The sequence below is a fragment of the Dipteris shenzhenensis genome, chromosome 28 (assembly GCF_047967505.1).
Source record: "Dipteris shenzhenensis isolate YYH24624 ecotype China chromosome 28, Dip_SZ_1.0, whole genome shotgun sequence".
Lineage (NCBI taxonomy): Eukaryota > Viridiplantae > Streptophyta > Polypodiopsida > Gleicheniales > Dipteridaceae > Dipteris > Dipteris shenzhenensis.
In genome coordinates, this window is record NC_141623.1 from 11,804,336 (window position 1) to 11,815,846 (window position 11,511).

An 11,511-nucleotide genomic window follows, 5' to 3' on the forward strand; every position below is an offset into this window, starting at 1 on the left:
CACCTTTCAACTTCAAAAGTTTTAGCACCTCCCACGAAACATAGTGCATTTGTTTTCTTCTTGCATCCTTGGCCTAGAGAAAAGTCCTAATACATCTCTCAATGTGAAGCCATTGCTATGAGAAAAGACATAAACAATGGCCACATAAGTTAGCCTAGTAGACAACACGTGTTTGATCACTAGTGCCCTACAACATTCCAACCAAGACTGAGGCCATACTAGGCTTTGAGTTTAGATTTGGTTCTCTCCCAAAACCATTCAAAGATCTGCATTTGAGATATCCCTAGCCCCAAGGGAGCCCCCAAGTATCTGATAACTTCACTCCGGCCAATCCACTGCATTGGCATTGACACCATCCCAACTGGCAAATCCTCCAACGAGGTCCTGATTGCAAATAACTTTTGCTAACTATACACAAATTCAAATGCTAGGCAGAAGGAGGATAAAATATTTTTCAAAGTATTGACACAAACAACATTCTCTTTACAAAAGGATAGAAGGCTGTTAGCAAACATTTGTACACTACAATGAACACCATAGGGGAGATGCATGACTTCTAAGCTACTCGAGAGCACATCTTGCTTCAAACTGTAAATTAGAGGAACCGAAGAGACAACAAATAGCAAAGGGGCAATTGGACAGCCTTGATGTATAGATCTCCCCAAGGGGAAGCTACCAACTATTCCCCCATTCAAGCACACATTGCAAATGCATTCCCAAATAGTGAGTGACTTTCCTAACAAAAGAGGCGCCAAAACCCAACTTCAGAAGCACTTCTTCTATAAAATCCTAGCGTATTCTATCATACGCCTTGTCGAGGTCTATTCCAAAAACAATACACTTCTGGTTAGTGGCACAAGCATAGTCCAAAGCAGCACTAACATTAAGGATATTGTCAAATATATCTCATCCTTTCATGAAGTCTCCTTGTTCCCTATCCACCACTACTTGATTACATATCTCCCTCATCCTAAGAGCAAGAGCCTTAGCCACTATATTATATGAGGTATTGGACATTGTGATCAAACACTCCAGTCACCCACATGGATCTTGATTGGTCTCTTTGGGAATAGTTTGACAAGACTAGTGTTTACATCTGGAGAGAATGTGCCTCTAGCCAGTATTGATGTGATAGTTGCATAGATCTTGAAAACCCAATTATTTTCCCTTTTTGGAGTGTATGCAAATTTTTTTTGGATTGAGAGTTATGGCTTATCGAAGTTTTGATCAAGAAGAGGGGTCCAATTGATGATGTGGCAATGTGAGGTCACATGTAGGATACAAAATTGTGCTTAGCAAGAGGGAACTATGCCTGATTGACACTACACACAAAGCATTGATGTTGTGGCCATTCCATGTGTCTTGCTGACATGACAAGATGGAGTTGTGTGCCATTTTGCAATCTCTAACTACATACTAAACCCAAGGTTTGGCTGACCCTAACCTTGAGGCTTCTTATCTACCATGTACCAAAGAGATAAGGAATCAAGAGATTATAGAGGGGGCAAAGAAACTCTGTGCAAGCAAGCTCAATGATGGCAAAAATGGAGGCAAAGTTCCCTACGTGTCATGCAGTCAATTCAAGCTTGATGCTTGCTCTGATAGGTCACGATTGTTTGGGGTGTCGATGCTACTGGGCTTGCTTAGTCATCACTTGAATTGGCTTACTACCATGGAAGTTGTTTCTAAGCATTGTCTTCCATCTAGCATCGTTGTGTCAACTATCGGGCATCATAGGAGCTTTGCTATTATGTGGCATTGCAAGTGCCGTGCTAGTGCTATCTTTGTAGATATAGAAGTCATGTTGTTATTGCAAATGTTACTAGTGTTCCTCTGCTTGCATCTATTCTTCTGCCGCAACTTGCTATAGTTAGCTTGGTCATCGCAGCTATTGGTTGTTGCAACTAGTTAGATCATGTAGAGATTGCGAGACCTATGAATCAAAGGAGTTGGAGAGAAACATGTTCATAAAGGGAGGGATGATGAGTCCAAGCTAGATCTTGCAATTGATGCTTGTTATACATTGCATGAGTCTTTGGGCTATTGATTATTGGTTTGTGCCATTGTATAGCCGAGTTTTGCCTTTTGCTACTGCATTTGATGTTGTCTCTCTCATGCTTGGTTGTTATGCAATGACTCTATTGGGAGAATATTGGCATCAGGTGTGACTAAGGCACCCTTTTCACCAAAGAATGAGTGCATTAAATTTTATTAAATATAGTTCATAGTACCTGCCAAGCTTGGATTTATGATTTGTGGTTGCTTTGGTGCCATTTGCACTTCCCAAGTTTCCCACAAGATTTTAGGACTATATGTTGTTGGATTGGACCCTTTACCGCTTGTTTTGAATGGCATAGCACTCTTATTGTGGCTGTATCTTTTGTAATAGTGTTCTTCTAGAGTATCTTTGGTTTGTCTCTCGGATCTTAGGTCGTCCCTAGAGTGAGATTTATTTTTGCTATGCACTATAGTTTTTGGTTATTTCAAAGGATGCCACCTACTCAAAACTACCCTTGATCACTAAATTTGTGTTTCTAGACCTAATACAATCTCTCCTCTACTTTTCTTGGTTTGGAGTACTCTTTTGCACTAGATCTATTTTATTAGTAGCTACCGGGAAAAATCTTTTGGCGAGCTTTTTAATGTGAGCTTTTTTACCATTTCCTTTGTTTTTGCGAGCTTTTTTTAGAAATCCATACATGTTTTTGTTATAAGAAAGATGGGGAGGTTAGAAAGAGGGGGAGAGAATATAGGATATATTCATTTTCATAGCATGTGGAAGGGGTGGAAGAGTGTATACTATGCACAAGGGGGGGGCGGATATGAGTGGCAGTAGGAGGCAAAAAATTATGGAAGATATGTCCATATTCAAAGTAGAAGGGAGGAACTATGGGAGATATGTTCATTTAAAAACTGTATGATTTGAAACTTTTGACCTCATATCTGGATTCCTCGTCGAATTCCGGTCATTTTGAGTACCAACATGACCATATTGCGATAAAAATTGGAAAAATGGTGTTTTTGTCATTTTGGCCTGTTTTGGGCCTATTTTGAGTCTGCGCTAGACCTCATATCTGGATTCCTCGTCGAATTCCGGTCATTTTGAGTACCAACATGACCATATTGCGATAAAAATTGGAAAAATGGTGTTTTTGTCATTTTGGCCTGTTTTGGGCCTATTTTGAGTCTGCGCTAGCGCAGACTCGCGCAGACTCAAAATAGGCCCAAAACAGGCCAAAATGACAAAAACACCATTAGCTAGCGCAGACTCAAAATAGGCCCAAAACAGGCCAAAATGACAAAAACACCATTTTTCCAATTTTTATCGCAATATGGTCATGTTGGTACTCAAAATGACCGGAATTCGACGAGGAATCCAGATATGAGGTCAAATCTATCAAATTATACAATTTGAAAATGAACAAATTTCCCATATGCTTTCCCTTCCCCTTTACATTTAGTAGATGAACATAACTTTCACATTCCTCATCCTCTCTCTCCTCTTTGCACTCCTCTTTGCATACCTTATAAGTTCCCCCTCTAACTATGATAACGAATATATATTCCAACTCCCCTCCCCTCCCTTCTCCATGCCACTTTACCCATGCGCCCATCCCTCCCCTTTTCCTTTATCTCCCCTCCCCCCCCTCTCTCCTCTTAACTCCAACCACAACCCAAACTTTCCACCCACCCCACTCCATGACCCCCCCCCCCCCCTCTCTCTCTCTCAGGTGAATGAAAAGCTCGCAATATTCATGAAAATTGAAAAAAAGCTCATGACAAAAAGCTCACCAAAAAATCACATCCGTAGCTACCATGTTGAAGGTTTTTTTTTTTGGTAGGCACTTGCACTCATTTTGGTGCATACAACCAGTGATTGGGATATCAATATTTAAAGGTTTTGGATGACTCTTTGTAATAGTTTTGTAGACAATGTGTAGGAAATACACTTTGTAGAAAGTTTTATTTCTTTGTAGTGAAAATGGTAGGCAATGCATTTGGTATTCTTACAATAGAAGATAAACTGTATGGGACCAACTATCCATTATCGGCGTACATGATGAGGCACTTGATTATGGCCAAGGGCCTTTGGGGTATGGTTTCAACGGAGGATGTTGGACCTCGCCACCTATACATCAGCAAGTTGATGTGTGGGGCTTGGCATTTTGTGAGTAAGTTTTTACGAGTTTTTATTGAATTTTTTCTATAGCTCATGGCATGCCATTAAAGATCTTATGGTGTAGAACTCTTACAACCACCTTGATCTCTAGCTACAAGGATTGATTTGACTCAACCATAATGAATTTTTTTAATGGGAAAATTTAAGCAGAACTATGGATTTAGCAGTGGGAGAGATTTTAAAGACTGTTTTATGCACAACTTGTATTCTTACATGTAGAGGACCCAATACAAACAAACACATCTCCCACAAAACTAGAAATTTATAGATGTTCAAATATTTGAGCTATGGATGACCATCGTTACTCTGCTCCATTAGTACAAATTCCTTGGAACAAAACAAAACTTGAATAGTAGCTATTGGTAAATGCTCGTGGAAAAGCCTGGGAGGTTTGAGGGGGGATGTTGGGTTAGGGAAAAATATGTGGTGGAGTAAGGCTGTTTGTTGCAATGGAATTCCTGGCCTGCTGGCCTGAGAGGATATTCTCTAACTTCTTAGTAGTAATTCGTGGGTCCAAGATGATTCATGCATTGGTGCCTAGAAAGTAGCTATTGGTAAATGCTCGTGGAAAAGCCTGGGAGGTTTGAGGGGGGATGCTGGGTTAGGGGAAAGTATGTGGTGGAGTAAGGCTATTTGGTGCAATGGTGAATTCTTGGCCTGGCTGAATATGAGCTGTGCAAGGAGTATGTTTTAGAAAGGCCTATGCAATTGGCAACAGATATGGGATCCACATAAGGCACGTGGATGCCTTTGGGGGACATCAGCTATCTATTTTTGTTTACAGTCAATGAAACAACCTTTCTACATGAGTATTTAACCTGTGTGATGATCATTGGCCCTCCAATTACATTCTGACTGTGGAGAGAAGACTGCTTCACTGGCATATGGGGAGTGTGCAACTGAGGAAAATTACTGCAAAGGACATTTATAGATGCCTTGTTGAGGAGATGAGACGTCCAATGGATTTATATAGAAAATGGGACTACACCACTCACGAGCCTAGTGGGATAAGAATTTGAAAGACATCTGGAAGGGCTGTCGGATAGGCTAATTTTCTTTCATCCTTTGGAAGATTCTACATCATTGGCTGCCTGTGACATCCAAGTTGGCTAAAAGGTTCAATGTTAACCCACTCTACACTTTATGTGGAAGTTTTTTGGAGGTATTGCAACATTTGATGTGGAAGTGCCCAATTGCTAAAAGGGTGTGGCTAAGAATTGAAAAGGTTGTTCGTGATTCGAGTGTAATGGCAAGGTTTGTCATCTAGTGCTAAATGGAAGCTCACTCTCTTGGGGGACACATGTGACTACTCCTCTATGCTTGCTACTACTTGGACCAGTATTTGAGGTGCTATGTGCTATGCCATTTGGCTAGTTTGCAATTGTGCAGCTTTTGGAGATAAGTCAACAAGGGGTCTAAGGTAATCCCGCATCCTGGGTATAGTTAAAGCTTTTCTTATTGACCTATCTGTGATTCTGACATTGTGGTAATAAGTAGATGTCTTGTTGAGATCAGTTCAGTTTTACGTGGTGAGTGTGAGTTTTGTGGTTGAGGTTCAGCTTTTCTCTTTGAGAATAGGCCTAGGGTTCTGCCCCATGGTGGACCAAGGTTTCTAAGGGTCTTGTAGGGGACTGTTGACCCCTCCCTACTTTACTTTTTCATTTCTTAATAAAAGCTGGTTACTATTATATATATATGTATGTATGTATGTATGTATATCAAGATGGGAAACTTTAGAAGAAAGCAACAATAAGGTATTTATACATACAATACTCACACAATCATTAAATGCAACAATGCTCATGAAATTAGACATCATTTGCTCATCTAAGAAACTAGAAATACATGTTGTAAATCACACATCTTTGAAAATTTTAAAGCTACGTATGATTACTCTAGAGCTCAAATTTGTATACTAATTAAAAACTATATATCGACTGAGCATTCAAAAATGTATACATAACAAGGAATATAGATAACAAATACCAAGGAAAAAAATGATACATAAATTTTAACATATATAACATTTTCATCACATACATTCATTATCTACTAGATTAAATGATGGCATAAATTTTGTATTGATAGGATACTTCAACATCGACATGTCTCCAAAAAATACAATCAACAAAACTAATAAAAACAACAAAAATTTGAACAAAAAACTATATGGAACACATTTAGACCACATTTGGAGTAACAAACTGATAAAAAGTACAAAATCAAGAACCTTTATGCATATTGGACAAATGACTCAGTAACTTATCTTCATACATGATTAAATTTCAACAAAATCGACTACTTAATTTCTTCACAAAGCAAAAGAATTAACTATGGAAAAAATAGCATTCTCGCCTAACAATGTCCATACACATGGCCTCGCATACATTATTTTATCACAAATCAAAAATTTGAGAAAACATGAATTTTGACAAGAGAAAGATAGTAGGAGCTACAATCTTTTTCTTGATAGCTATGAGCTACATCATTGTGAATCCACTTTGATATAAAGAAGATGAAGGTGTTGCTCTCTCCACCCAGAAATTTCATCCAAAGTCATGAGCGGAGTGTTGCCTTGAAACATTATAATTGAAAAGAGGAAAATCATGTTTCAATGAATCATAATTGTTAATGCTCCATGAATGATGATTTTTTGTCCAATGGTTCAAAACAAAACAATCCTAGAACTTGGAAGCTTGACTCAGGGATGGATACCCAAGACTTGTATCAAGAAATCAAAGAGTGCACTAGCAACCAGTAAATATTCCCATAGCAAAAATGGTACGCACTCCAACAAGGGAAAAAACAAACAATATCCTAAAGAACTTACAAAATATAGTTGGATCCCAAAGTAGTAGTTGGTCCAAACAAATAAGAATTAGTTTATTTGTTTTATCCCTTTAATAACATCACTCAAGAAACATGAACTAATCCCAACAAGCACTACAAATTCCATGAAATAAGATATTAGTTGTTTGCTAGAAATTAGAACAAGAATACCTTGTAATATGAAAGTGATAAACAAATGTTCAAATATACTAGCACTAGGAACGTGATAAATGGTTCAATATCAACCAAAACAATTAGACATCAAGGAATAAAAATATCAATAACTAAAATATGAAAAAACAATAAAAGATTCAATTTTTTCAACATATGTAGACTACGAACAAATATTACATGTTTAATACATCAATACGAACTTATATACATGCATAACAATGTGCATGGTCTAGCTTAGGGGGTGATGCAAGTTTAAATGAGAGGATTAGGTGGAGTTGGTTGAGTGATATGAAAGCTTGCCATCGATGCTTGCGACATGTTGGCAACATATTTGGGGTGTTGGTTTTCGGTCATTGCAAAATGCTCGTCATGAGATAGTCTTTAAGGTTGTAGTGGGAGTGGCTTTTAGGGAAAGTGCTACGGTAGCTATGACTAAGTTATGGTAGTTGAAATGAGTCAAACCGTGGGTAAAAGAGATGTGTTGGTGAAATTGTGTCTAAGCTTAGTTTGTCTTTGAGTTAAGTTTATGTGTTTACCTATACAGTGGAGGTCTTGGGCAGTGTGCGCTCTTTTATGACCAATTTTTGCAAATCTTTTTCCTTTTGTATATAATAAAAGCCGGCGTGTGTAATGTTCTTAAAACAAACAATATACCAAGAATCAATTATTGTACTAACCTTACTTGAATCAAGTGTAGGGCTATGGTGGTTTCTCCACTGTGTTTATTAATGGTGATGGGTTTTCCTCTAGTGTTGTGGTCAAGGTTGACCTTATTAGTGTCTTTGTTAATGCTTATTTTTGGGTAGGTGAGCCTTTATGTTGATAATGAAGAGTTTAAGGTTTAATGTTTGGAGATTAAGGCTTAGGTAGACGTCCATTGAATGTATGACAGCTATCAATGTTAAAAGCATGAGAGGTTATTAAGGGTAGGTCCCCTCCCTCTCCCTATTCATTTGCATATTTCTCTCTCCTTTTCTCTCTTCCCAATTTACCACTCTCATGTTCCCTTTTACGCATTCATTGGATGATTTTTATTTTATTAGCATTGCCTCCTTAGAGACTGTGCTACACACTATGAGATAATGTTGTATTGGAGAATTGGATTCTCCTTTGTGAATTCCCTATATATTCTACAATTTCAACTAAATATAGTGTACAATTAGTCATTTGTGGTCTGCTCTCTAGTTGTGCCCTCTCTCCTCATCTCCACTCTTCTCCGAGCATCCCTGTCTTCCGCTGAGACATGGTGATCCTTGTGTGAGAGCGCGAGAGAGATTGAGAGATCGAGTGTTTCCATTCTTTCACTTCCAATGAGTGATAGAGTAAATTCTGTCCATTTGAGAGAAATTTTCATCCATTTTCCTTAAAATATTCTTTGAGAGAGAGGACCTCCAGTCAAGATGCTCTAGTGCCCTTCTCCAGCCACAAGACGCGCAACCCATTGAAGCCTTCAATGCTAGCTCCCTTGTCTTCAATGACTTCTATCAACATAGCTCCAGTGAGCCTCTTCAAAAATGACATCAATAGCCTACACAGCATACAAGCGATTGGAGTGACCGTCTCACACAACTTATCCACCTCCTACCTTGCAAGCAACTACAACGAGGTTCATGTTCCTCCAACACTCCACACCAGAACATTGATCATCCATGCCTTCACCACCGACCAAGCTTGAGCGAAGCAGCTTCAAACGGCCCTCCTAACAATGCTTCTATAGTGGCACAGCCCGCAACGCCATAGGACTAGCTAGTCTCTAGCATCTTTCATGGCCTTCTTAAGTAGTGGTGCTAGCCTCAGCTCAACGGCTATGCCAGCAACAATGCCTTCACCAGCCGGCCAGACCAGCTCCACCACCGGCCCTTGCAAAATAACACCTCACCATACAGCCTTCAAGCCTCCTCCACGATCGACGACATGTCCACAATAGCCTATCCTACGAGCTCCTCCACAATGTAGCTCTTACGGCTTATGACTCCCTCAGACATGTGGTTCCTTCACGAATGTGGGAAGAATGCAGCCACCATAGCTACACCCATCGACAAAGACCCGTGATTGGGCCCCTCTACATGGTCTAGCCTTCAGCAACTACACGACCAAGCAAGCCCACATGCAACAATGCTGCCTCCATCAACCACCAAGCCTCTCATGTGGCTGTTACGCCTCGAGCTCCCATGCAACGCAGACGGAATGTCCAGCCAGCAATGGAATGTGTTTGATTTTGCAAGCATCTGCATGATTCCATTGACCTCTACAACATGGTCCAAAATTTTCCACGTGGTAGTCTATCTTATACGTCATTGACCTCTCACCCCATCTGCCATATAAGCACAGAGGCCACTTCATCCACGTCAACTGCCACCTGTGCAGCCACTTTAGCATACACCTATGTGCCATGGCAGGTATTGTTAGCTGCCATGTCTTCAACTAACGTCAGCATTGCCACATCATTCATAGGCCATGTCATCAATCCAAGTGGCACGGCCACCTCAGTAGGCATAGTCATCATAACCATCTCAATAGGCCCAATCAACATGCCCAATCAGCACTGACACATGGCACAGTGCTAGCAAGGCACACTTGCCTCTTCATAGGCATATTTGTGTTCTGCATTTGACCTCCCACTACCACCTCACCACAGGCCACATCATCATTTTCACCCACCCAGATCAAGTCGCATCTCTTAATCTAGGAAGAATTCGAGGGTGCTCCAAAAAGGAAAAATGCTCAATTTTTTGTGCTCAACGCGTTGTTACATCACGCGGAGATTTTAGTGCAAGTATCACACACTTTTGAGCCTCAGAGACAAATCCACTTCTTGCACGCACATCAACCTCTACATCGACGCATTTGACCCAACAACTAAAACAAACAAAGAAAAGAAAGTATTTGCTATTTTTACATCACTCGACGGTTGGTCTAGATCTAGTTCAAAGTACAGTAGATCATACATAGTGGAGAGGCCTCCAAATTAGCCAATCGAAGCCATGCTAAAAATTTTCTAAATAGTTCCTACTCGGCATCAGTCCCTTCGCTCACATGCGGTTTCACATCATCACATTACTTGAAACCTAATGTTCCACAGTTTAGTGATGTGAGCAGACTTTAGAGTGTTCAGAGGGCATTGACCGATTGTTCACTGGGCAGATAGCACATGATTAGATTTTACACACACATGCCATCATTGTAAAGCCTATTTTGCTATTTTTCGACATTGTGTACTTTATTCAAGCCTTGTAAAGCCTCTTGGCTATCCCCAACATCATTTGCCACAAGCCTTGTAACAGATTGGATTATACATTGCGGTTCTATGTTCACCAACAGTTCAAATTTCACTTAATACAGTCAAGGTTTTGAAGTTGATTCTGACAGTGATTTCATAGACACTTTGAGTACATTTCTTGCACCATGTCTGTGACTAGCAACCTCAATTTGGAGGCATCTGCTAAGCTAGACAACTCCAATTATGGCACATGGAAATATCGAATGGAGACCATTCTTGTACTTCAAGACAAATGGGAGTATGTCGATGGGTCTACACCTAGACCGTTGGACGATCCAGCCAGTAGTAGCTCTACTCCACTTGTTGCCGCAGCACTAGCAATAGCAAGATCTACAGTGGGATCTACAACTACACCAACAGTGACCGTTCCTGAAGTAGCAGATCCTGCCATTGCAAGCCTTAAACATTCAATGTTTTGATTTGTTGAGAAAAAAGATGAATTTCATTCATGTGGCTTGCCCAAGATGGTGTGTGAAAAAGGGGTGAATTGAAAGCTCTGAGAGAGAGAGAGAGAAGAAGAAGAAGAAGAAGAAGAAGAAGAAGAAGAAGAAAAGAGAGAGAGAGAGAGAGAGAGAGAGAGAGAGAGAGAGAGAGAGGGAAGGATTTCAAGGGATACAAATAGTTAGTGCAACTTAGCCCAATCGTAACGTGATGGTGCACAGAAAGGGGGCTAAGAAAGAGAGAAGAGAAGAAGAAGAAGAAGAAGAAGAAGAGAGAGAGAAATGGGGGAGAAAAAGATGTAAGATTTAAGGGGTTACAAATAGCAAGTGCAACTTAGCCCAATCATAAAAGTCCAAATGAGAATTTAGAAAAATTAACATTTTTACCTTCTTAAAGTAGAACCTCTGATTAGACCTTCCCATGAAAAAATCAACGTTTTTAGTTTCTCAAAGTCAAACCTCCAATTAGACCTTCCCATGGGGGCAGGCAAAAAATGTATTCTGTGAACACTACATGAGTATGTTCGCCCCCATTAAAATAGTGCCTCATCCTCTTGCATCTTGGCGTTGCCGCCCACTTTCCTTTTCCAGTTTTGATTAGAGCCTTT